This window comes from Peromyscus californicus, unplaced genomic scaffold, assembly GCF_007827085.1.
Source record: "Peromyscus californicus insignis strain IS unplaced genomic scaffold, ASM782708v3 Scaffold_17__1_contigs__length_78620276, whole genome shotgun sequence".
In the NCBI taxonomy this organism is placed as follows: Eukaryota; Metazoa; Chordata; class Mammalia; order Rodentia; family Cricetidae; genus Peromyscus; species Peromyscus californicus.
The window spans coordinates 65,280,942-65,308,886 of NW_026294469.1; positions in this window are offsets into that span (position 1 = coordinate 65,280,942).

Genomic DNA, 27,945 nt, shown 5'->3' on the forward strand with positions numbered 1-27,945 from the left:
ATTGCCTCTAGAAACCCTATGGATACCCAGATCTACAGATGTTCATGTTCTTTAAGCACAAATCATATTATTTGCACATAACCAACATGTACCTTCTTATATGCTTTAAGCCATTCTGGTTTCTTTTCTAGATGCCTTATGATGCCTAATGCAATGTCAAGGCAGTGTAGATAGCTGCTATACTGTACTTCGGGGGTGTGATGACAAAAAAATTCCTGAATATTCAGTAAAGATTTGTGTTTGCATGCATGTGGATACGTGTATGCAAGTGCATGTGTGTGCTGGAGGTTGAGCTGGGTGCCTTCCACTATCACTCTCCACCTTACCTTCTTAAATATAGTATTTTATGAATTCTTTGAGAATTTCTTACATGCATAAAATATGTTTTGATCATAAAATATGTTTGATTCATGCCTTACTCCTCCCCCTAACTCCTCCAGGTCTGTCTTCCACTTCCTTGCCCATCTCTACTTCATGTCTTCCTTTTGTTTTAACCCACAGAGGAGTTTGGTTTGTGCTGCCTATATATTCACGGTTGAGGGGGCCTTCACTGGAGCTTGGTCAACCTACCAGGGACCGTACCCTTAAAGAAAGCTGACCCCCTCTTTCCCACCAGAAGATGTCAGCCATCAATAGCTTTTCAGCTGTAAGTGAAGGTTCATGAACCCCTCCCCTTCCACTCTAGAATGTTGACTGACTTGACCTTGTGCAGGCAAACACAGCTGCCGTGAGTTCAGGAGCACAGTGGCCCTGTCATGTTCAGGAGGCACTGCCAGTTTCACTCCAGTCCTCTGGTTCTTATAACCCTTCTGCCCCATCTTCCACAACAGTTCTCAAGTCTTGGGAGGAGGGCTTATGATGTGGATGTCCCATCTCTGGATAAGCACACCACAGATGCATTTTCCGTACTTGGACCAGTTGTGAATTTCTACATTAACTACTATCTACTACATAAAGAAACTTCTCTCATGAGGTCTGAATATTATACTAATATATTCCAACTTATCTTTCTCTCACTGAATGTGAAGTTTACCAGCTGCCTACACTAGCTAGTCACTGAGCTCAGGGGATCTGTGTGTCCTTGCCCACCCCACCTGTAACACTAAGGTTACAGTTCCATGTGACTATGCCTAGCTTTTACATATATACATAATGGGGATCTGAATTTGGGTTCTCATGCTTGCACACATTCAGTTTACATCCTGAGTCATCTCCCCAACCCAAGATGAAATGTTAAAAAATATTTTTGATCATAGATGTACACACACACACACACACACACACACACACACACACACACAATGATGGTTCTGTTTCTCTGTAGAACTCCATCTAAAATATGTATCAAGATTCTTCAACTTCTTTCCTGAAATGCCTAATCAAAAGAGAATAATTTTTTCTGCCTCCCTTTATTTTTCTATTGCAGTGAACTGCCTTAGGTGTCAGGGAAACAGTCATGAAGACAGCCCAGACTCTGCTCATGAGGTGCTTGTCTATGGATTGGCTCACAAAACAACTAGCACTTCCTAAAGTGTGGGCCACACCTGGAACATGTGCCTTGACAAAGAGTCCCTTGGTCTGAGAAGTCTGGGAAACAGGCTTGTAGAGATTTGAATTCAGTTGATCATATATGCCCTAGATGGTGGGATGGGCCCAGTTTGCACCCATTATCTTTCTGCCTCATCACTAATAGCACTCTTTCATCTCTAAACATCATCAGTTGGTTCATAAATCATATGGCCAGTCTGAATATAATTATATGAGTGCAGTAAAGGCTCTGAGTCATCTTGTCTCAAAGAAACCCATTTAACTTGGTTAAGCCTGGTACTTCCAGGATGCAGCTATGTGACAATGGGATGGCTTTTTCATTGGCATTTCTTAACTCCTTTTAGGATAAATGTTCTAAAGAACATTGACATGGATGGAAGTAACATCCTTTATACACACAGCAAGTTATAAGAGCCAGAGGGCAAGAGAAGGGGGACTCCTAAGAGAGAACTTGTTTGGGGCCTTGAAGAATGAACATTATATTTGACAGAAGGAACTAGAAGCTTGGAGAAGCAGCAGTGACCAAAATCTCTTAAATGTGAGGAAGAGAGAGACTTGGAATGGCAGCTCAGCTGGAAGAAATGGTTTCTCTCCTTTCCATTCAAATATCTTGTTGGAATCATAGCTGTTCCTGCAGCCTCCTCACCTGGTTCCAGTGGCCAACAGGCAGATATGCAACATACTGACAGACAGACTAGAAAGAAGCTGCTGTTGAAATAGTTAACACAGCTGCCCGGGATCCACCAGCATCCCAGAAGCAGCTCCCATCCCTCCCAACTTCTGGAATATCTGTAATTGCCGGCTGATGAATCACATTAAGCCAAGAATGGCCACATCAGCAAGTAGTTGAATCCACTGCAGTGATTAAAAACTACCAACTTCTTCAGTCACGTGGGAGTTGCAGGAACCCATGCTGGGCTTTGAAAAAAACGTATGCCTCGGCATCTGATTCTCAAATGCAGGGAAAGCTAGAGGCAGCAGACTGTGAGGTTGCCACCTCCCTGAATGATGTAAGCAAACCAGAGTGTGCCTTTAGCTTTGCTCTGGCCCGTTGGATTTTCTTTGAGGGCAGGGGTCAGGAAGCAAATGTTTTTATAGTCTTAACCTAGCACTCAGCAAAACTGCATTAGTTAAGTGATGCTGAGGAACCCAAGGCTCTGCACAGGCTAGATCAAGTGTTCTACGGCTGAGCTACAAACCCACCCTCCTTGGCAAAATAAGGTGAAACAAACAAGCATCATGTTCATGCGACAGCTCTAAGCTTCATTTATTTAGCCACTAAAACAGGCTCACAGTTCTTTGCGGTGTATGTTTGGTGACTGAGACATCAGTGTGGGGTTCCTCCTTCCCTTACCTTATGGGTTAAGTTGATTGGAGCTCTTTCTCTGTAGATTTGAGCAAGGCTTAAGATTCCTAAAATTTCTGCCACTCCTCGTCCCTGAACCCCAAGTCCTCTGAAGTGGTTCTGTTTGGAGAACCCACACAGTCCCAAGCCTACCATCTCCACAGCAGTTTACTGAGCTTAAGACTCAGGCTGAGGTTTGCAGCAGTTTCAGACCTAGCATGCACACAAGGTGTTTGTCTGGGTAGAGCCTTTCCTGGTATTTGGAGGGGAGATAGAGATTCCTGCCATGATGAGCAACTCAAATCAACATTAAGCTTAATTCCATGCAGTGGGTCACAAAAAAGATGTGAATGAACATAAGAGGCAAACATGTTGGGAAAAGGGGTTCCTGGGAACAGAAAGAAGGTAAAGAGTAATGAGGAATGAATATGACCAAAAAACTTTATATTATGAAATTATGAAAGAATGACTTAGAAGAAGAGGAGGAGGAGGAGGAGTAGGAAGAGTGAGGATGACTATTAAAGGGCCTAGCTCATTCCCACAGTACAGGCTCCTCCAAGCTCTCTCTCTTGGCCTTCTCTTTTTAGAGCAAAAAGTCACTTTCTCCAGCTCCTCCTACAGAGCTATCCTGCTCTTTCCTTACCCAAATTCTGACCCAGACCCCTTTTGCACAGTCAAGGATTTGTTGTTGAGACAGGCTCTCTCTCTCTCTCTCTCTCTCTCTCTCTCTCTCTCTCTCTCTCTCTCTCTCTCTCTCTTTCTCTCTCTGTAGTCCTGGAACTTGCAATGTAAACCAGGATGGTCTCAGACTTACAGAGGTCCTCCTGTCCCTGCCTGTTGAATCCTGGGATTAAAGGTGTGTGCCAACACACTCTCCAGAGGTCTATACAGTATCAGAGAATGTAAACGGTCCTGTTAACCTGCTGTCTTTTCTTTCTTGTGTGTGTGTGTGTGTATGTGTTGTTTTGTTCATGTTATTATTGTTGTTTTTGCAGTGCTTCTTCAGTTGAGGATTGAATCCAGGACCTCACACATTCTAGGCAAACACTCTGCCTCCAAGGACACCTTAGGCCCATTCCCTACATTGTTGATCAGATCTCTGCAATCCCTTTTCTCTGAATCCCTTTTCTCTGAATACTACATGCCTTTGAGCAGATTCTCCGTGATTTAGAGATTGAAACAAAAACTCAAATGCAGGTCATTTATTTGGGAAATGATCCCAAAGAAAATAGCCATAAGGAAGGGGGGCAGGGAAGGAGGAAGGAGAAAAGGCCAGTGGAAGGGTTCATCATGAAGACGGAGGAGGAGGTGCTGGTCTGCTGTGCCTCCGGGAATTTGGGGAACCATCTGCAGAGTGAGAGGCTAGGCTGTCTGCTGGCTCCCCTCCCCACTGGAGGAGCACCGACCCAGGGACAGTGAAGCCTTGTGTTGTTGGCCTGCACCTGGCTAACTGGTTGAACAAATCCCTTCTGGGGAAGGCATGGGCTGCAATTCGGTGTACACTTGAGATGGTGTGAGGACAATGTGTGTCCTAGCTCAGGTGGAGCTGCCCACTCGAGCTGCAGTTGAGTTAGAGGTGAGCCAACAGGATCTGATGTGGGGCACCAGGCTCTCCTACTGCACTTGCCAGACAAGAAAGAGGCCTAGTCATGGCTCACCCCTCTTCAGACCTGCCCATGTCGGAACCTCTACAATGTTGAAATCCTGCTTTCAAGGGTAACTATTGCATAGTCTGTATTCCTGTAGCTATCACTCAGCCTTTGCTCAAATGTTTGGTCCTCTTGTCTTAGTCATGTGGTAGAGAGCACAAGGTCATAGGACTTAATGCAAGAGGTAGGGGCACTTCTGGACAACCACTTTAAAATCCAATGTGTGACTCACCATCTCTGTTCCTGCTTCTGCAGTCATGGAAACACACATTGAGACAGAGATCGCATAGACCTAGGTCCCTGTGTAATATGAAGCATGGAGTCCCTTGCTGACACTGGCAGGCATTTTGCTGAGAGTTCAGGAAAGCACACTGAGCTGAGGTGACTGTTTCTCACTGTAGCATCACCAGCCCTACCCTAACTGATATCCCTCTGGACACAACATGTATGGAATTCCCCTTCTATAGTTTAAGGGTATAAAGTGCTTTTAGATGGAGTAGGGTTGTTTCAAAGAAAACTAAGTGTGTTTAGAAAAGTAAACCCATCTCAGTAAAACTAAAAGCACATGACGCTGCTGGAGGTCACCTAAGTCACTTGCCTTGCTGCTTTGGATCATCTGCACCACAATTTTGTTTCATTGCCTCCATGTCCATTCAGAGAAAAGTGGCACCAAAAAGAAAGCCATGTCACACGTAAAAGAACCCATCGCTCAATAGGTCTCAGGCCTGAAGGGAGAACCTACTGCTATTCCTCTGTTAAGTAGACATAGCATTAAATTGACTGCTAATGACTTATCACTGTGCTCATAGACTAGTGCATCTCTCAACCCTTATCAGGGGAGCTTCTTTTGGCAGAAACCTATATATAAAGAATAAGACTTGGAGTGACCAGCCTTAAATGGGATGTCCCTTCCTCTTCAGGCTTAGCGAGCATCACGGAAGCAGGGGAGGAGATAGCAAGTCAAAGGCAGTGGATTACGACAATGCAACTGTGTTTTCTGGACACAACCTGGCAGTGTTACCCATGAACTCACAGCAGTTGTGACAGCATGCACAAAACGTGTGCAAGAGCAAGGCAGACAAAACCCTAGCATGGAGCTGGGGAGAGGGTCACAAAGTCCCAGGTGACTACTAGGAGAGGGAGAGTCAGCTTTCTTCAAACACATGGGACATGAGAAGCTACTCAGCCTCCAGGAGGTGGTCCTAAACCCACGCACATATTGGCCACCCAGTGTGGACTCAGTGGGTTTGAAAAGACAGAGCACAGGAAGCTGGGAGAAAAACATGGTAGGGGTACTTCCCTTCCCTGTTGACATCCTAACTTAAAGGGAGATGTTGACGTTTGTGCAGAAGCTCTATTAGTGAAGCAGGAAGATGTTCTCAAATTCCTTGCTGCTGCAGCCACCGTAGGTGACACCAACCTTGGCTTCCAGGTGGAAAAGTCCATGGAAAGAAGGAAAAGTGACAGCATTTCCATCATATATCTGGGGAGGACCTGGAAGAAGCTTTTGTTGCCAGCCTAAGACACCGTAATTAAGAACCTGCTGAGGTCAGTGTCACACCTTCCAGGAATTCTGGCAGTGGACCACGCTGAAATTTGTCACTGCTACTGAAGTCACTCTAATTGCTGGTCGATTCACTCCCGGAGCCTCCCCAATAACACAGGTGGTCTTCTGGAGCTACACCTTCCTGCAGGCACCAGCACCAGGACTGACACCTGCTTCTCCCAGAGGCTTCTGTATCAATCTGCTTGCCACTGCTCTGAGTAACACCACACCACACAAGCAAGAGATCTCACTGTGTGACTCTGATGTGGTGGATGCTGATCTGAGAAGTTCTGCATACACACACACACACACACACACACACACACACACACACACACACACACACACACATGTCTATGGAGATAATGAAGAGATTTAAAATGGTATACTGCTGCTGAGATGTTTGCCATGACCAAGGAGGAATTTCAGGGCAAGTGGACCGCATGAGTTCCTGAGGGTACTTGGCACAGCCTAAGGTGGAAGACTGGTCTTCAGGTGAGAAAATGCTCACTGTACCTACTCAGTGGCTCCCAAGTCAGAGGACCCAGCCCCCCACCAAAGCCTAGGCTTCAGCTTCTATGTCCCAGGCCAACGGATGGATGAGAACAACCACTGAGTGAGCTTACGCTGTTCTCTGCAGACATTGAAGCAAAATGAAAAGAAATTGGACAGAAACTAAGAAGCAGATTTAAAAAAGAAAAGAAAATTCTTTCCTTGGAGGTCAACATCTGTCCTTAGTTAAGCCAATGATTTTGAACACAGGTTAGAGAACCCTGCCTTTAACCTTGAATCTAAACGTATAGCAAAGCTGGTCAACTAAGGGATGAACCAACAGGAAGAAACAATGCCAGAAAATCCAGAAACAAGGACCATGTGGTCAGCACCTCACATCCACGAAGGATCCAAAATCAAGCCTTAGTTGGAGCCTAAACTCAAAGGGAAATTCTCTGTGTTGGGTGGAGTCTGGGCCTGGGAAATACTCTGGGGCTGCTGGAGGCTTCAGAGGTGAGACTTTGCCAATGAGAAAACGTCTAGCTTGTTCTGCCCAGGAGAGTGGAAAGGACAGGGCTGGAAGACACTGGAATTGCTTCTCTAAGGGCACTAAGGCAGAGGAGAATACACGTAGAGCCACCTTGCCCACTTGTCACAGATGGTGTGGCCAAATGTGAAGCTCACACCAACTGAGTGCGGCCAATGAGCACCTTCCTTGGGATTTCCTCACTCAGTGCTACCATTTCCACCAACACACAGACCATTGACTGCCATACACTTCTTCACTGGGCACTACTCATGCTTCTCTTCTGTCTTTACAAGCCAGTTTCCTGCACCTTTTCTCTTCAGGTTCACACACAACTTACAGATGATGTTCAGCTGGAAATGGCTACCTGATCTCACTGAAGGCAGGAAAGCCTAGTGGTCTATCACTTTGGCCCCTTAGGCTGCAAGCCTTAGCTGATTTCCACAGCCAAGGGGATCCAGGTTTCCCCTCTTTTGAAGCCTTACCCACCCACCTTTACTCCATCCCTTCGAAAAGAGGGGAAAATCAATTTCAATCAGCGTGGAATGTAATATTATCAAATGTCAGCTGCTGAGGTCATGTGCTTTGAAAATTATCTTTGACAGCTTCTGGTGGACTTAATTAAGTGCTCCCCAAAAAGGGGGGTGGGGGTCAAAAATACTCTGATTGCTGGCTGTTCTGCCTTTGTGCTTTAGAGCATCTATTGACAACTCTGAGCAAGATTGCCTTGGGGGGTTTTATTGATAGATTCTCGCCTGATATTGGAATGATTCTTGCACAGATAAATCACATTTAGATTTGTTGGTAATTGAGGAGAATTGATTGGCAAAGGAGGGAAGCCCCCCAGGGGTAGCTTTCTTGTCCTCACTGCAGGAAGCCCTAGGGAGGGGTGTCATTAAAGAGACCAAAGCCTGCAGAGGGATGCAGGCTCCTTGTTTACCTGTCAGCTCTACCTTTCTCTGAACTCCGATGCATCTCATGCCCTCCCCATGGAGGCAGAGTGTGTGTGTGTGTGTGTGTGTGTGTGTGTGTGTGTGTGTGTGTGTGTGTGAAGAGGTGGAGTCAGAAACAGGAAAAGGTTGGTTCCAGGTACATTTTGGAGGTGTTTCAGGAGAGTCCCAGGTCACATGGTCATTACGTTGATCTTAATCTCCATTTCCATTCCAAATCTGACACATCTCCTTGCTTAAAACATTTCAAGGACTTCCTACACCAGACAGAGCTCAGATTCCTCCTCTTCCTCCTTCTGCTTCTGTGAATTCTACACTGGATTTCTCATCCCTCTGAGTTGTTTTCCCTTGGGCGCCTTTGGGAATCAGGCCAGCACAGGCCTTCGATGGCCTGAAGTGCTCACTGTCTCCCTGGCTGTCTCCCTTTCTCTCCGACTCATGAACTCTTAAGGCATTGATTACAGAAACGACAAACCATGGGACTCCAGGGACCAGCAGAGCTACACAAAGGTGAGGAAGACAGGTCTAGGGCAAAGGACTACGGAGTATGAGAAAGAGGGGGCAGCTTTCACGGGGGCAGCTCCTCCTGAGCCAGACCAGTTCTCACTACATGGTACCGGTCCATTGCCACCTGATCAGATATCTTAAATCTTCCCAGAAGAAGCGGAGGTCTGTAATATTCTATTCTCTGCTATCGTTATACATGTATACAATGCTCTTGGCTCATAGCCATCCCCACTCCCTCCATCTTCTCCAGTATCCCCTCCTACATTCCCATGTCCTCTTCTTTATGACTATTAACTTTTACAATTCATTGGGCCCAATTAGTGCCATCCATAGGTGCATGTATGTAGGGTCATACACTGGTGTATGAGCATCCTACCAGGGGGCCATACCCTTGGAAAAAACTGACTCTACTTCCCTCAGAAGCCATCAGCCACCAATGGTTCTTCAGGTAACCCTTCCCATGGGAGATCTGTACTTTTTCACAAAGACCCCCTTTCTTAAATGGTGACCCAAACTGTCCCTGAAGATATCTTTGGAATCAGGAAAAAACATGTTTATCGGCTGTCTCCAGGCTGCAGGGCACTGATGGGAAACCTCTGATTTCTACCCTTGCCGCTGACATTGAACCTGCCGAGGTCTGTCTACTGTGGTTGGAGTAAATGGCAAAGACAGCCACAGCGACGATGGCGACATCCAAAATTCATCTCTTCCATCGTCTCGTGGAATGGTGACTCCCATTTGATGGACGAGACATTCCAGGGCATCTCTCGAAACTCAACCCCAAGATTCCAGAAGATCTTGACCACTGTCTCTTGAGAAATCTCACAAAGCATATTTAGTTTTTCATCTGTTTTTTCTTCACTGTTATTTTTGACCTACGACCTGCCAGACCTCTCATTTTAAAGTAGAGAAAAGTGAGGTTCAAAGGCATCATCAGGCAGCTGCCTACAATCACACCAGAAAACATGGACGCTAGGAGAGCCAGCTCAACCAGGGAGGTGGCCAGGGTTTCAGAGACAGTAGCTGGCTGAGGGAAAATGTGGAAAGCCTGAAATTAGGCTGTGCTCTGCTCTCACAGTTCCAACTAAACTCTCTGTCAGACGCATCAGCTGTTAGGAAGAGGTCCCTCTTCCAATCGGCTCGTCCCCGACACTTGGGGAAGTGCAGGTCTCACAAAAGCATCCTGCAAGGTAGCTGTGGTCCTGAAGGAACACTGATCCACGCGCCCCCCCCCCCCACACACCCTTCAAGCAGAATCCTTCTCCAAGGGACAGCCCAGCCTCCTAAACACTGCTACCTGCCTGCCACCCTGCTTTCCTGCCTTCCTGCCCTCCATTAGGAGCTGGTTCCTGCTCTTTGCCACTCTGTTCCTGCGAGGCTCCCTGAGCTAGACAGTTGGTAAAACCACACATGTGAAGATGTCTTAATATTAAATATAATTAGATATTATACCACATGCAGGGCTGTATGATTAGTGAAATATATGATCATTAGTTATTAGATTAATGTGTCTACTTGTGTAACTGAAAGCCATTTGCAAGCCGAAATGAAATAGCTCAATTTGCTGTAATTGACTGATCTCCCAGAGAGAGAGTCGTACATTCGCTTATGTACAAGGCGATTTCTTCAGATGTCATCCCAGATGCAAGACAAAGAGCAGGCTCTCTTGGTGCCCCAAACTATAGCTCTCCCACTGACCAGCTGTTTAATAGCAGCTCACCTGTGGGTGTGATGGGGGTTCCCACTGAATAGCAGTCCCTTGGTGGAGGCCATGCTTTCTTCTCAAGGAAGGGTTACTTTCATGTAACTTCTTCAAGTGCCCCCAAGGGAACACTGGCATCCTGCTGGTCAAAGACAAATGGAACTGCCTGGTAGACACGTTACCCTGGCCCCAGCCCCATTTTTCTTCCTGTTTGCGTGCATATTGGTTTCCAGGACAACTGAGCTGCAACAAACTAATAAAAACGATTGCAAAGCACTCCGCGAATAAAAGATACAACTGCAGTACTTATTATTGTGGTTATGGTCTAATAATAACCAGATGCTAACGAGGGCAGCATGAGATTAAATTAAAAATAGGCAAGCTGTCAGGCAGGCCTATCTATCTGCGATTCACAGGGTGCATGCCTGCCACCCTTTCTTCCTTTCACTGGTGGTAGGTGCTTCCTGGCCCAGCAGGTGACACAAGGATTCATTTTCAAACAAGAAGAGTGGGTGAGCATGAGGGAATGTGCCCCATGGCCAGGGATCCCTCTGCCTTCCCTGGAAACTCAGGGACGTGCAACTGAAATGAGCCATTACGGTACATGGAAGTCCATCTCTTAAAAAGTCCGTCTTTCCTAAATGTCCCTCTTGATCCTCACATCCATAAGTGATTTTGGAGATACCCATCCCATTTTATGGATAATAAAAACTGAGTCCAGGAAAAGTCTATCTGTAGACTTGGGGATAGAGTCTTCCTCCCTGGATCCCTGTGTCCTGGGAAATGTGGTGCGTTCACACTTGGCATTCATATCCTAGAAGCAGAGTGAGTAGTGCCCTAATTCTGCTTCTAAAGATGTTTTCCCCTTTGTAGAGTGTTTAGTAATCAGAGCCTTGGAAAAACTCCTTAAGAGACTTTAACTAGAGGTTTCACTTGCAATTTTATTTATGAATCATGCAATCCATCAAATTAACAAGTATTTATTGAAGATCTAACAAGAGCTGAGTGTGATGTTGCAAGAGTGGGAAGCAGAAGCCTAGGCTGCTGGTCCATCCACAAGGAGCTCCTGACAGAGAGCAGAAGACTGCCACACACATGAGGAACCTCATGCTGGGCACGGCACGTGCCTGTGCCGATGCCGAGCCCAGGGGAAGCAGCCCTTGGTGCCTTTGAATGAGACAAGGTTACAGTAGGTGAAGGGGGTCAGAGCAGGCTGCCAGGAAAGCCGAGTGGGGGATGAAAGGGGCTCCGTGGCAGCTCTCTGGCAGTTCATTTAGGGTCTGTGAAGTGTGCTGTTCCCTTGCCGCCTTGTCATCTCCCCTGACATATCCATGTCTCGTTCATCTGTCTTGTTTTGTTTCTCAGTTAAAATTACAAGTTCCACGGATGGGGCAGAGATCTGTGGCTGCTTTTGTGCACTGCTGTATCTCCAGAGCCTGGCACACAGTCAGTGCTCCATAAATGCCGCCTAAATGACTAGATGAGTGTTCTCCCACTTTCCCACTAGCCATCAGCATCTCTTCTGGATAACGGCAGAAATCTCACAGTAGGGTTCTCTTTACAGAGTCCTGAACCCAGTCACCTGACCCCGGCTTGAATTCTTCCTGCTGGTTTGTCGTGCTCCGTCAGCATTCATTCCGAGTCTCCTGGAAGCCACGTGTGTCTTCTTAATGAGTCAGACATTCTCTGTACTTCCCAGGAGCCAGACACTAAGCGAGGCAAGGGAGACCCCCAAATAAGATGCCTAGCAGTAGCCGTCATTCAGTCTTGTGGAGTCTTCAGTCCTCAACAACGGGGAATGAAGAAGCAAGATGGCGGGAAAGGAAATTCCTAACTAGGAATTTCAGGACATGATGATTCTACCTGAGAGAGCATTAGAGGCAGGGGCCACCCTGCACTGATTCCAGCCGGGAACTTCAGTATGTTGGGAAGGCTGGAGCCCACAAGGTGGCATGCAGAGGAAGCGCTGAGCCTAAAGAGGCAGGCAGGTGCGCAGGGTCTAGTCTGCCTGGCCTTCAGAGGAGCAGGAGAAGGAAGTATCGTGATCGACAGGAGAGAGACGAGATGAAGACACAGAGGAGAACCATGGGGTCAACAGGAGGTTTTCATGACTTTTTTTTTTTTTAAGAGATTGGCCCCTTTATGTTGTGGATAGGGAAGAAACAGGGCACAGGTGGCATCAGACACGTTTGTCTTCCCTGCTTCGCATGGGCCCTGACACAGACCTGCATCGTCTGTGAAGAAGAACGAATACATCCAGCTACATATTCATTTTACAGTGGTGCCTCTGGCCTGTCTGCCGAAGTGAGTGTGTCTACAAGGCTCCAGTCCTTCCCTGCCCAAATGCTCTCCATTCTCGGCACAAACAAGCACAGTAAGGGGACAAGCAGAGATGACAACTTACTCTGCAGGGTCCTTGAAGACTAACTTTGTGAGCGGAAATGCCTCGGGCAAAGGAGAATCTGACTGCTTCTTTTTTAGAGAGCGATGTTTTCCCCAGGAGTAGTCCTTCAGACTCCTACCTTGATCATCTAGTGGTACCTAGCATAAGGCAGCAGGGGGATGCAGAAGGTCTTCCGTGGTTGCTTTAGACCAACCAGGTTTCACTACATTGCTCCCCCAAATAGAACCGGGGTTTTGCTCATCAAAGAAGGGAAAAAATGGCTAGTTGGGGCCTGGTGTGTTAGCTTAATAGGTAAAGTATCTGCTGTGCAAGCACCAGGATCTGAGTTTGCTCCCCCAGCACCTGAACAAAAAGCCAGACATGATGGGCACATGCTTGTAATCCCAGTGATGAAGAAGCAGAGACAGGAAGATCAATGGGGCTCACTGGCCGGCCAGCCTAGCCTAATTGGTAAGTAAGAGATGCTGTCTCAAAAGCCAAGGTGGAAAGCTCCTGAGGAACACCACCTAAAGGTGACCTCTGACCTGTGAACGGGCTCACACAAGAGGAGGAGCAGGAGGAGGGAAGAGAGAAACAGCTGTTAGGTGGGCAACTCATACATAGAATCTACTTGCTCAACCATGTGTGTGTGCTCTTTGATACATAGCGTATTCGCGTTATTTAGCAAGACTTGACGGCAGCCATTCTGAACTGTTTCCACATTAAGCTGATCAGCGCACAGGGCTGGATGCAGTCACCACAGGGGCAGCTCAGTGCCGCCCATCCGCACCGAGCGGAGCTGCCTGTTTCCCACTGCTTGCTGTCCCACTGATGAGTGGGGGGCCTTGGGCAAGTTAGTTAACCTTTCTGCACCTCAATTTCCTCACCTAAAAGCGGGGATAATAATAGTACCTTTCTCAAAGGGTTGCTGGAAGAACGAAATGAGTTCAGTCACGTAAAGTACATAGGGTTCGCTTGGTTTTAGACACTTCCTGCCACTCTGAGTCCTGACACAAACTGGGCACTGAACACAATTCTCAAAACAACCCGTGGGTTGTGTCATCTTATGCTGATTTCACAGCTAAGAAGATGAGGTCCAAGGGGTTAACAAATGTCACAAAGCCGAAAGCAGCAGAGGGGCTTGAACCTGTCTGTGTCAGAAGCCCAGTTCTCTCATTTAACTTTTCTTGTCACAAAACAGAGTTCAGCCACAGGCCTCAGCACTACTGGTTTCCCTCTGACCTCCTGTGCCCACAGCTTTGGCTGGCGAGCATTGGCGACCCCAGAAACCATGACTGTGTCAGATGGATCTCGGAAGCCCGGATTCCACAGGCCGTGTAATTCATTCTGCCCTCACATGATGCAGGAGCTTTCCCGGTCCCTGTGTGGTGTAGTTCCCAGTTACATCATTCTTGTTGACCTTCTGTATGCAGTGGACAGTGCTTGCTGTGTTCATGAACACCCTCTTTCTGAAAAAGTCTCTGTGGATGTAGGTGATGAGTGGCGCATCCGCTTTCTGAGTCTGAGTCTGAATTAGTCTTGGGCAAACGTTGTCCCTTTGAAGGGTGTGTGTGTGTGGAGGGTGGTGTTGTGCCTCCTTCAAAAGGCAGGTCAGATGCATGGACAGTCTGTGATCTTTTCAACACCTCGAAGGTCCTACCTGTCCCCCACTGCACCTCATCTCCTCTTAATCTGTAAAAATATAAATCATCCTTGCCTGGGTCACCTATTTCCCCACATGGGCAGAACCTGAGTCTGATTCCTCTGTTTCAGACCATCTCAAGACCTGGCCTGTTACAAAATTCCCCCAGAAATGGTTGTGGGGACATGTCTTTTAGACTTTCTCAAGACACAAAATGGGGATAGAGCATGGAGATGTGAAAAACAAGACAAAAGCCTTCAATGTTAGGGATCCAGAGAAGCTGACTCCTGGCGGGGCAGGGGAGAAGGCAGTGTTAACCACCTCCTATAGGGAGCAGTATTAACCATCCTCACGGTGTGTGGGATGACAGGGTATCCTACCACTGAAGGTTTACTATACTAGCTTTGGGGAGGTAACCAGGATGCAGCATCAACTGAACTGATGAAGGGTCACAGCTAGGAAGCAGAAGCAAATCCTGCCAGCAACACACTGCAAGTACATGGTAGCAATTAATGTGCATGAACCAACTTTCAAGCACTAACAAGCCATCCTGAGGAGAACAGAAACATTATTAGCCCCCATTTCAAGGATGAAGACGTGAGGAAAACTGAGGACCAAAATGTTTAAGTAACCGCTCAAGGTTGACAGCTGGAGATGGTGAAGCAGAGAATCCCATCCAGGTGACCTGACTCCAGAGCCCATGTTCAGCTCACAGTAGCAAGTGCCTTTCCACCAGGATCCCAGAGTCCTTGGTGTGTATTGTTCATAACATATTCTTCTTTTGGGACACACATTTTAGCATTCACCTCTTCTGTTTTTGAACTACTAGATGTCATCAAGTCACCCCCGCTGGCTCCCCGTCCTCCCCTGCACACCCCTCTGCCTGCTTTGCTGTTTGTTGCCATTGCATAGTTGTGCATTCTGGGCTCATCCTGCCCACAAACTCTCCTTGACATTGCCAGGAACAAGTGCAGCATGCCCAATCAGCACCGCAGTGCAGCACCCTGCGCCAGCCAAGGTTGGCCCAGCTCAAGGATGCCAGGCAGCTAGAGCTAGACCCAGACGGACCCTGAAGTCCCCAACCTACCCATAGCATTAAAAAGTTGACTTGTGAGGCCATTTCTGGTGCATGCTATTTTGCCTGAGCTATCGATATCTGTGGGCATACATCCAACCACCCACCCATTCACGGAATTTATACGTTAGCCACGGCAAGGAAGAAAGCTGTTCAGACTGGAATGAGCAGAGCTGAACAATAAGCTAAAACATGCCTAGAGCAAGTCAAGCAATAAACAGGTTTTTAATTTTTTCCCCTTCCGTCTCTTGAGTGTCTGTCTCTGATGGATGATGTGACAGAAGAAGGCGGCTCCATAAATCCTGGTTCTGAATACTAAATCAGCGAGCTGGCAGCAGAGCGCTGGGTGCCGGTCCCCCCTCTTTTTGAAGTCACTGTTTTATGGGGACTCTGTGATCTAGCCTTGCCCTTCTTGTGATCTAGCCCCTGATAGTACCTGTGAATAGGCAACAGGGTCACATGGCATCACATCAGTCCGTGACAGCAGCCTTTGAATCCCTAACTCACAGGAAATGTGGTTCAGAAAACCAAGGTCACACAGAGGTGGAAGGAAGAGTTGATAGTACTGTAGGGTCCTTGGGTCTCAGCACAGTCTTGAAGTCAAGGGTGTTTCCCTCTCACGAGGAGACTGAGTTCCAGTCAGTTAGGCAGCTTTCTGACACTCACAGCTAGCATGTGGAGGAGATGGGACTGGACTCCAAATAGACTGACTGCATCTGGAACCCTCGCTCCCGCTGCAAAGCTCCCCAAGCATGCTTCCGAATGGTACACAAACACGGTTGCAGTATTTATGCTGAATACTGGAGTAGACTGGAAATTATTTGAAAATCTTTCTATGGGGCTTGATAGGACATTTTTATTACCTTTTCCTCATATTGTATAATTGTAGTAAGAAGGATAAGTATTGGAGAAAACATTAAATATTGAAGATGTATAAAATTTTCAAATAAAATCCTTTCAAGTTTGCCAGGAGAAGGCTGACCTCGCCTCCATGCTTCCATATTGCTTCATGTTTGAAATGACCGTTCACCGATTCTTGATCAATACCATCTAATGATGGCTATCTTCAAATTCTCCATAAGCACCATGCCTAAGAAACGTGGCTACACAAGTAGGCATTAAATTTTTGAAATCATTTCTTATAGACAGTTAAAAATTTTATAAGAGTTGAAATGGTAGTTTAACAATCCAACAACTCTTCCAGTTGTTTCATTGATAATTTTATTGTTGACATTTCTCGTGATGTTACATTTGAATTTCTAATTGAACTGGCTTTGCCGAGTGAATGTTTCAACATAATGATGAGAGCTGACGGAGGTTGCATGTACAATACTGAGCAGTCAACCACTTAGAAGTTAGCTCAGACTCCCCAAGAGGATGTAATAGCAGAGGAAATAGAGTGCCCAAAAAATGTAAGGCAGAGTCCCACACACCCCTGGGCCTCTGTGCCGTGCTTGCTGGGTACCTGTAAAAGTCCCCCAGCAGGCCTTTGTGTACAGTGGGGGGACTGCCTGCAGATTAGACAGGCAAATAGGAGAACACTTCACGACAAATGCAGCGTGTCCTGGGGTGACAGTGTCAGCAGCATGGGTGCTGTACTTCTGTTCATACCACAGGTAAGGAGCACAGTAGGACTCTCTGCAAGCTATTCCCCAGTCTCAGTGACTTTATCACATTTCTTTTCTTTGCTGAATAGGTACGTCTCCAGGGAGGCTGACTGGAGAGACCTGGGAACATGGTGCCACTTTTTAGCTTAAAATTCTAGGTAATGTTTTTGGAATTCTTTAGCAGAACAGTAATGCATTATATATTTCAAAATAGTTAGAAGACAGGAAATTGAATGTAGTCACCACAAAGCAATGTTTAAGGTGACAGATATGGTAATTACCCTGAGAAGATCAATGCCTAATGTCTATAGGAATCAAAGCATCACATTATAACCTTAAAATATGCACAAATATTGTATTGTTCAGAAACTTGAAGCCTTAAGAAAAACCTTAGCAGAATGGAGATGTGAAAGCAAGGTGTTTTATGGAAGAAATTTTTACAGCATTTCAAAGGTGTGTCATGAGCTAAGCATAAGCTTTAAATATGGACAAGAGAATAATACAAGATGAGAGTCATTTTATTAACTACCTGTCTTCTCTACACCCAGGTCCAGAAGTGGAGATCACCCAGGTAGTGAGAAAATCAGGGCAAGTAAGACTGAAGATCTAATGAGCAAGTCCCTCCATGGAGCCCATAGCACTGACCTGAACCCTAAGTTAACCTGTAAACCCTACCTGCCCAAAGACCAAGTAACTTCCTGGAATGCTGGGATTTGTGGTTCTTGAAAAATAACAACAAAGCCATATGGGAAAGTATGGTGACTTATGGGTTTTGTCTGTATAAGCCCCAACAGCATGTGCTTTGGGGCCACTCACCTGGAAAGCTCCCATGGAGTGGTTCTGATCAAATTCCATCTTGGTCAGTATCTAATATTTTAATAAAAAACAGTGGACTGGTTTTCCTCTGGTGAATTTCAGGTTTAACACTGGGATCTGGGAAGGATGTAGGGGACAGAAAAGAAAGGGGAGGGCTGCAGAATGACTGGAGTCCTGATTACAGACCTCAGGTGGGCACAGGGAAATGTGAGAGCCAAAGGGGGGAGCAGCCTTTAGAAGGGCAGTCAGGGAAGCAGGTTCTCCTACTCAACAAGACGCCTGCGCGGAAGAGCAGTGGTTGTTGAGAGTGCACAGTCAAGCGTACATCAGCACCGAGAGCTGTTTGGCCTGGTGGTCACAGGAGAAGTCCAGCACGGCAACAAGCTCCCCAAACAGACATAGAACTATGTTCTAGTTTGTTTTTCTGTAACAGTGATAAAACACTGATTAAAGTAACTTGGAAGATAAGAGGTTTGCTTGGCTTACAGGTTACAGGCCCGTCACTGAGGGAAGTGAAGGCAACAATTCAAAGACAGGAACCTGGAGGCAGGAACTGAAACAAAGACCGTGGAAGAATGTTGATTACTAGCTTGCTCTTGGCTTATGTTTAGCTACCGTTTTACACAGCCCAAGCTTGCTCACCTGCCTGGGGATGGCACCACCCACAGTAGGTTGGGCCTTCAACACTAATTAACAATCAAGAAAATACACCCCGCCCCCCCCAATAGGCATGCTCACAAGACAATCTAATGGAGGCAATTCTTCAGTTAAGGTTTCTTCTTCCCAATTTGACAGCCAAGATGAGCCATCATAAAGTGGCCCAGTGAACATCTGCAAAAGAAGCAAAGCTTCACAAGCATCACAAGGAGACAGTTGAGTGCGTTGGCCTGGAAACTGGGAACTGTAAGGACCAAGGTCATGTGCTGCAAGAGCAACAAGGTGGAATTCATACCCAGAACTCACAGGATGATGTACACTTCAATAGTCTGCAAGGTACACACCTCCTTATGGTTGGAAGGTATTATATCACTCCAGGAAGAAGACAGAAGTTTAACCCAAAAGGTAAAGACCCTTTGGAGGAGAAGATAGGCATTCTCAGGAGTTGGTTACATTTGTTTCCTACCTCTGGAGGAAATGAAAGGTGGTACACTAAGATAAATTCTGTTATACAGAAACACTGAAAGTCAGTTTGATGCATCTAAGCATATGATGTACAAACAACTCATATCTCTTGCAGAGGTCATAAATTACTTTTCTTCACTTTTGCATACAGCCACCATTGATGAAATAAATCATGACTGAGACTCAGTGAGTGAGAGAGGCGAGCACTCGCTTTATAAAATGACTCTACATTTATAAAACATATTACCTCTAAAGTCCCTTGTTTGGCCAGACATCTTTAAAGTGGTTGAAGTCATATTGAATTTTGTGAGGCTCGTCTTTCTAGGCAGCTATCAGTATATTGCTGAAGAAGCTTTCACTGGTTTACTCTAATCCAGGCTTGATCTGGCTGGTCTCATGCCAGTCCATGAAGAAGAGAGGATGCGTTGACACAGATTGACAGATGGACTTGCTGACACTGGACACAGTCAAGTGTCTTGAGTTGTAACCTCTACTGTACTGCAAAAGTGCTGTGGGACCTTCCTCCTCTTGGCTTCCAGAAAGGAATAACCAGCCTCTTGCAGCTCTGTGGGGTCTTCAAACACGAACCCCAGGGCTTGGGTTACAAACTGCCCTACTTCTGTTCTTGTAGATAAGAATATAGACCTTAGAGTAGTGATCCTCAACCTTCCTAATGCTGAGACCCTTTAATATAGTCCCTCATATTGTGATGACCCCAACCATAAAATTCTTTTGTTGCTACTTCATAACTATAATTTTGCTACTATTATGAACCATAAAGTAAACATTTGATATGCAGGGCATCTGATATGTGACCCCCATGGGTGTTAGAACTCATAGGCTGAGAACCACTGCCTTAGAGGCACCACAACGTAACCATGGCTAGGACTATGGTGACATCTTAAACCCTCCTCATAAGGAACTATTTACTGCCCACTGTATACCATATACCTGCTATTCATAATGAATCCTGCTCCACCTTCCTGCTCTGGGAAGACAGAATTCCTTAAACAAATCAAAAAGAGAACCAATCAACATTTACAGAGTCACCTGACTATGGGTCCAGGAGAAGCAGAGCTAAAAATTGTAATTGTGGCTCCTGTAAAGAGGGTAAAAAAAAAAAAAACAACAGAAAAAATAGGAGGTTGATTAGTATGGGGTGGATTGAGATCAATACTTGAGAGGTGCAGGCCCAGTAGTGGTTTCTTAGGTGATCTTACTACAGAAAACAGTAGGTTCTCTGTGTGATTCAGTTGGGGTCCTCCTTGCCTCCAGCATAATGCTTATGTGTTAAAGACTACAACTAGTGGCACCATTGAAGGGAGACTGAGTCATGCGGGTCCTAACCATCAGTGGGCTATTAGGAGGTACACTAGGGTGTGTCTTTGAATGGTATACCTTGCTCTGGCCCCTCTCTGTGTATTTCTCTCTTCTTCCTGGACACCATGAGGTGATCAGTCTCTATTCTACCATGTGATTCTGCTGCCATGACATTCTGCTTTGTCTCAGGCCCAGAGTCATAGATCCAGCTGACCTAAAACTGAAACCCTCGAGACTGGGAGTTAAAATAAATGTTTCTCTTGGGTATCTGTCACTGAGAAGAAAAATTCACACAGTTAGGCAGTGTGAAGACCCTGTGATCCCAGTCCTTGGGAAGCTGAGGCAGGAGGAGAACCATCAGTTTTAGGCTAGCTCTGGCTATATAGCAAATTCAAGGCCAGTTTGGGCTGCATAGTGAGACAATATCTCAACAAACAACAACCAAAACACAATGCTCATCCTGTAATTTTCTTCCATTTACTCTATCAGAGTAACTCTCTTGTCTGGCATTTATTATTATTATTATTATTGTTGTTGTTGTTGTTATGCTTTTGGCATTAATAAAAGAAGCATTCAGATATGTAACGTGCCTAAGGCTGAGGTAAGAAAGCATGTCTTGGTTTGCTTTCTATTACTGTGATGAACACTGTGGTGGACTGAAAGAAAATGGCCCCCAAAGGGAGTGGCACTATTGGGAGGTGTGGCTTTGTTGGAGTAGATATGGCCTTTTTAGAGGAAGTATGTCACAGTGGAGGCAGACTTTGAGGTCTCATATGTGCTCAAGCATCACTCAGTGTGATACTCAGACTAATTCCTGTTGCCTGCAAGATGTAGGACTCTCAGCTGCTTCTTCAACACCTTATCTGCCTGCATGCCACCATGTTCCACCATAATGCTAATAGACTCAACCTCTGAACTGTAAGTGAGCCACCCTGTTGCCGTGGTCATGCCGTGGTCTCTTCACAGCAATAGAAATCCTAACTAAAACAGACACCATGACCAAAGGCAATTTGGGGAGGAAAGGGTTCATTTGGCTTGTTCTTCCAGGTAACAATACGTCACCAAGGAAGTCAGGGCAAAAACCTGAAGCAGATACTACAGAGGAACAGTGCTTGTTGACTTGCTTCCTGGGCTTTGCTTTCTTATACCACCAAGGACCGCCTGCCCAGAGATGGCATCACCCACAGTGAGTGGGTTGTTGTATGATATTTTGTTTGTGTTCTGACAAATAAAGCTTGCCTGGAGATCAGAGGGCAGAGCTAGTCACTAGATAACCATAGAGGCCAGGCAGTGGTGGCACACACCTTTAATCCCAGCACTTGCGGGGGAGGAAGCAGGAAGATCAGGAGTTCAAGGCCACCCTGGGCTACAGGAGATTGAATCAGTCTAAAGAGAAACAAAGTCAGGCGGTGATGGTGTACACTTTTAATCCCAGCACAATTGGGGGGGGGAGAGACAAGAATATAAGGTGGGTGGAGACAGGATCTCGGCCCCTGATTCCGGCTGAGGATTTGTAGAGGTAAGAAATTTCTGGTGGCTGTTGCTCTGCTTTCTCCGATCTTTCAGCTTTCACCCTCAATATCTGACTCCGGGTTTTTATTGTTAAGACTAATTAGGAGCATACTTTAGTGGGCACTCTCAAACCAATCATTAGTCAAGAAAATGCCCCCACAGATTTACCCACAGACCCGCTGAATGGAGGTAATTCCTCAGCTGGGATTCTCTCTTCCAAGACATGTCTAGGTTCGTATCAAGTTGACAAAACTAGCACAAAGTTTTTGTCACAGGAGATGCATAAGTTGGTCAAGGACACAAGCCTTGAGTGTGATGCATACATTCTTAAGAATAAGATAGAAGGGCTTCAACAACAAAATTAATTATAGGAATTTCTACTACATGGGGATCATGACGGGAAAGGATTGTAGACATTCAGATGATTTTAGTGTATTCTGTCAGAAAGAATAAATGCAAATGAGCCGGGCTTATTGGACATGAAAGCCTGATTGACTCCCGTCTTAGTTAGGGTTTGCATCGCTGTGATAAGACACCAGGACCAAAATAAACCTGGAAAGGAAAGGTTCATTGCAGCTTTTAACTCTCAGGTCATGCTCCATCACTGAGGGAACTCAGGGTGGGAACTCAAGGCAGGAACCTGGGGGCAGGAGCTGATGCAGAGGCTGTGGAGGGGTGCTACTTACTGGCTTGCTCAACTTGCTTTCTTATAGCACCCAGGACCACCTGCTGGGGGCTGGCATCATCTGTAATGAGCTGGGCCCTCCCACACCAATCAGTAAAATGTATCACGGGTTTGTCCACAAGCCAGCCTAATAGGAGGATTTCCTCAATTGAGCTTCCCTTTCCAAAACGACTCTAGCTTGTGTCAAGCTGACATAAAACTAACCAGCACACACTTCCTCTATAGATCAGGTCCTGATGTTAAATGTTAAAATATTTCATATTAGGAGCTGAGGAGATGACTCAGCAGTTAAGAGCACTTGCTGCTCTAGCAGAAGACCACGGTTCGAATCCCAGCACCAATATAGGGTGCTGACAACCACCTATAACTCCAGCTCCAGGGGATCTAATGCCCTGTCCTGGCCTCTGTAAGCACTTACACTCATGTGCACACATGCACACACACACACACACACACACACACACACACACACACACACACACACACAAATACACCTAACTTAAAAATAAAATAAAATTTAAATACATCATATTAGGTCTGTAGGTGAAAGTGATGAAATTAGCCATATACTTTTAATATTAATATGTTAATCATCCACTTACTAGAACTGGTAATAAGACAATGGCCAGGGTGACTTTAGGTGAACAATGAATGCCATTGCTTCAAGTATACCAGTTAAGGCATGTTTTGAATTTGCTGCCCTATAATCTGAGTGGAGTGTTGCTAGAATTTCCTAAAGGTCTTATAATAAAAATCCCACAGCTGGATATTGGGGTAAATGCTGAAATATTAGAGGAACAAAGGAACAAGCCACTGCCACATCTCATCTCGCCAACTCCACGAATCCTCTGACTGAAATCCTCTGAGTCCTCACCCAAAAGGCTCTAGCCAAAAAAGCCTTAGCCAAAAGGCCTCTAGCCGAAAGGGGCTTCTGGCTGAAAGAAGACTTAGTTCATGTTTCCTCGTGCCTTATATACCTTTCCTTCCTAGTGCTGGGATTAAAGGCATGTGATTCCCAAGTACTGAGATTAAAGGTGTGTGCCACCACTGCCTGGCTCTGTTTCTTTCCTAGACTGAGTCAATCTCAGGTAGTCCAGGGTGGCTTTGAACTCAGAGATCTAGACCTATCTCTGCCTCTTAAGTGCTAGGATTAAAGGTGTGTGCCACCACTGCCTGGCCTCTATGTTTAATCTAGTGACTTGCTCTGTTCTCTGATCTTCAGGCAAATTTTATTAGGGTACACAATATATCACCACATTGGAGGGAGCTGCACTTTGGTCCCACAGCCTAGGTGAAGTTTCCAGAAGGTGGAGAAATCATGCTCGGTGAGCAGGAGTTGGGTGGCACTTCTGCCTTCCATGCCGCAGATGGAGGCCTCAGCCCTATGCAAAGCATAGCATAGCCTGGTGAACAGTTACAGCTCCATGATAGATACTAAAGGGACACGGGACCGGGTGAGGAGCAATTCCCACCCTCGCATGTTTCTGAGACTGTGTCTGCTTCCTTTTTTCCTCCTTTTGGCAGCCGTGGTCCTGAGTATCTCCACAGTGCATTGTGGGCAAAAAGCCCCCTAGCTCCGCTCATGAAGGAAGAAAGGGGTCACATTTTCACCACCGAGCAAAACTCGTCCACTTCTGCCAACCAACTAGTCTTCCTGTATTTGACTTTATGAATAGTTTATACTTTGCCGTTTCAAACAAACCTAAAGAACAGAAAATAAAAGTCAGAAATAAATTAAAACCATTAAAATAGAAATGGCAAATCCAGAGGCCCTAGAGAGCTCAGCTCCATTGGGAGAAATAAGGAAGGGCCAAGGCAAAGTTAGCTTTGGCTTTGAACTACATTTAGCTGTCTGTGAGCTTCCAAGGAGAAACCAAAGGGAAGAGAGAATGTCCTTTTGATGTATAGCTAGTACAGTGAATATGTATATGCAAAGAAAGTGCTGCTGTTCAGAGCTAACCCAGGCCTCCTGAGTGCTCAGAAAGAGCCGCTGTTCAGTGCTAACCCAGGCCTCCTGAGCGCCCAGAAAGAGCCGCTGTTCAGAGCTAACCCAGGCCTCCTGAGCGCCCAGAAAACAGGGCAGGGGTGTAAGAGTATACGGGGTTTGCCAGAAAAATGGTTGTGCTGGCTAGCTTTATGCCAGCTGGACACAAGCGGGAGTCATCTGAGAGGAGGGAACCTCAACTGAGAAAAGGTCCCCACTAGACTGATCTGTGGGCAAGCCTGTAGGACATATTCTTAATTAGTGATTGATCCAGGGGTGCTCAGCCCACTGAAGGTGGTTGTCCCTGGGCAGTTGGTCCTATGTTCTCTAAGAAAGCAGGATGAACAAGCCATGAGGAGCAAGCCAGTAAGTAGCATCCCTCTATGGCCTCTGCATCAGCTCCTGCCTCCAGGTTCCTGCCCTGAGTTCCTGCCTCGGCTTCCCTCAGTAATGGACTTCTAAGCTGTAAGGTGAAGCAAGCCTTATCCTTTCCAAGTTACTTTTGAACACAGTGTATAGTTACAGCAATACAAACCCCAACTAAAACACTAGCTTTGATTGCTCTGCTAAGTAAAATATATTGAAATAATTAATGTAATTATCAGGCACTTGCTGTTACAGGAGCTTTCTGCAAAATGCTGTAATAAGACACAGTCTTTGCCCACTGCATATTTGTAGCCCAATAAGAGAGCTGTCACATATAGGCAAACAAGCATATAATAACAAATATTAAGATCCACTTTGTGTGGCCGGAGAGATGGCTTAGCAGTTAAGAGCACTGGCTGCTCTTCCAGACAACCTGGGTTCAATTCCCAGCACCTACATGGAAGCTCACAACTGTCTGTAACTCCAGTTTCAGGGTATCTGACACCCTCATACAGTCATACACACAGGTAAAAACAACAATGCACATAAATAAAAAAATTTTTTAAAAAAGATCCACTTTGTAACAGTCCCATAGTAGGCTAGTAATTTCCATTTCTCTAAAGTTGAAAGTAGGGTATGAATAGGGCATGGAGATGTGTGTCTGTGTGTGTGTGTGTGTGTGTGTGTGTGTGTGTGTGTGTGTGTATTATAACATATGATATTATATATAAACAAATACAATATATATTTACATATATATATTATATATATAAACATAAAATTTCATGTACCCTGTCCACTCCAAAGGCTCAAATCTAACTGGCCAAAGAGTATCCCATAGTTGTTTTCTAGACACTAAAGAGCCTGGGAAGAAGTATAAGTTTAAGTCAGCACCAACTGGGATATAATTAGGCCTGGTCTAGCCATAACTGTTTTACAAAGACACTGATTGAGAGCCCAATCTATAACAAGTTCTCCAGGCAGCCCTTCCACATGGCCATGAGTCGGTTATGGCTGACTACTTCCACCTAAACAGATGCAAAAGGAGGTGGCTGGATGAATGTGTGCCTTGTCTTTGACATTGCATGTCCATTGTGGGTGGAACCAGGCCTTGGAACCCTGGACCCTAACCATTGTGTGAACATGTGTGTGTGTGTGTGTGTGTGTGTGTGTGTGTGTGTGTGTGTGTGTGTGTATCTGTGTCTGTGTCTGTGTGTATGTCTGTATGTATGTCTGTGTGTATGTCTGTGCCTGTGTGTCTGTGTATGTCTAAAGGCATGGGTGCTTTGGGTTGTGTAAACTGAAACCTAGCACAACCCTTGTGAGAAACATAAAATAAAAGTCACTTTCCAAGCAAGCCAAAGGGAGGGGAACTCTGAAACCTTTGGGGGGAAGTCATGAGTAGTAAATAGCAGGAAGTGATGCTGCGCAAATCATGCCAGATGAGTTTAATTGCCTTAAAAAACCTGGCGATGCCGGATGAGGAGACAAAAGGCACGGGGTGAATGTGAGATGCTTTGTTAGGAGAATGCATGAGGAAAAGAACTTGGGCAATGGTCTGAGTCAAAATAAACAATGACAATTTAAATCAGCCTGGTAGAGGCTCCTGGCTTGGAGCTGGGGATGGAGCATCCCTGACCTGAGACAACATGTTGCAGGGGTCCCACACATTGCCCAGAGCCTAAGGTCTTACTGAGGTCTTTGTCAAATTCTGTGGGAACCTTCCCATGTGGAGTGGTCTGGAGCATGGGCAACACTGGGAACTTACCAGAAATATCATTTCTGAGGCCCACCCCAGACACCCTGCCTGAGCAGCTGCATGAGACAAAACTTTGGGAAAATTGTTGCATACTCCATCCTCTGCCCTCACCCTACTCCCTAACAGTGCTCTCACCCAGAGGGCACTGAGATCCTCCATCTTCTGCCCTCACCCTGCTCCCCAGGGATGTTCTCACCCAGAGGGCACTGAGATCCTCCATCCTCTGCCCTCACCCTGCTCCCCAGGGGTGTTCTCATCCAGAGGGCACTGAGATCCTCCATCCTCTGCCCTCACCCTGCTCCCTAACAGTGCTCTCACCCAGAGGGTGTTGTGGTCCTCCAGACATTCTCCCACAAAAGTCACTTTTCCCACCACCAAACTATCACATCATTGGCTTATAGAGAGCTAACTCTCCCAGACGATATTGGCCAGACTGAGGCATACACACCATGGGGATATTGACTTTTTTAAGGTAAGAACCAACTCTTAAGACTAATGGTGGACTTTAGGGGATAAAACATCCAGGGGAAACACATCTATGGTTAGGTATCCCCTCTGAGAAGTCAAGGATGAGAACTTGGATCGGGTGCTAGCCTGGACCTACGTCCACACTTAGTGTTTATTTTTTGTTGGTGTTTTTGTTTCCTTCAATGTTTAGAATTGAACCTAGATCCTACAAATGCTAGGCAATCTGTCTGCCACTGAGCCACACCCCCAACTCCTGTCCTTTTCTGCCAATCCTGAAAAGTTTCATTATTCTCCCTTTTATAAGTAAGAAATCAGAAACTAGGATGGTTAACTGGTCCCAGACGACCAGAAGGGACAAAGTGAGGCTGCCCTCTGTAGGCAGGAGCCTCCCTCATACGCTGCCTCTCCTCCATGAACCACTCTGTCTACTTTCACCTTGTTTACTCCACTGGGGTGACTGTGAACAGCGGCCAGGCTATTCCACTAGGGTGACTGTGAACAGCGGCCAGGCTACTCCACTGGGGTGACTGTGAACAGTGGCCAGGCTACAGAGCCTGAAGACATCGCCAAACCAACTTCTCCTGGGTCAGTGGGTCAGTGCAGAGGAGTCAGGGGTAAAAAGAGGAGAGGAGTCTCTCAAGGGCCTACAGATTAAACATTGTCTTCCAACCTACTTATGTCAAAATCATCAGATGTAAACTGTGAGGATAAATCCCATCTATATTAAACTCTGTATAATAGTTAAACAAAAAAATCTCTGTATAATAGTTTAACAAATTGTTAAAACTAAAGTTTAGTTTTCTAAAAATAGAAAACAGGATTTCTCAGGGGAATTTCACTCCTACCAAACACAAACTTAGCTTTAGGATTTTTAAGAGCTGAGGGAAAAAAAAAAACAGCAAGATGACATTTTCCAATAAAGGTGAACCACTTTTTAGTAC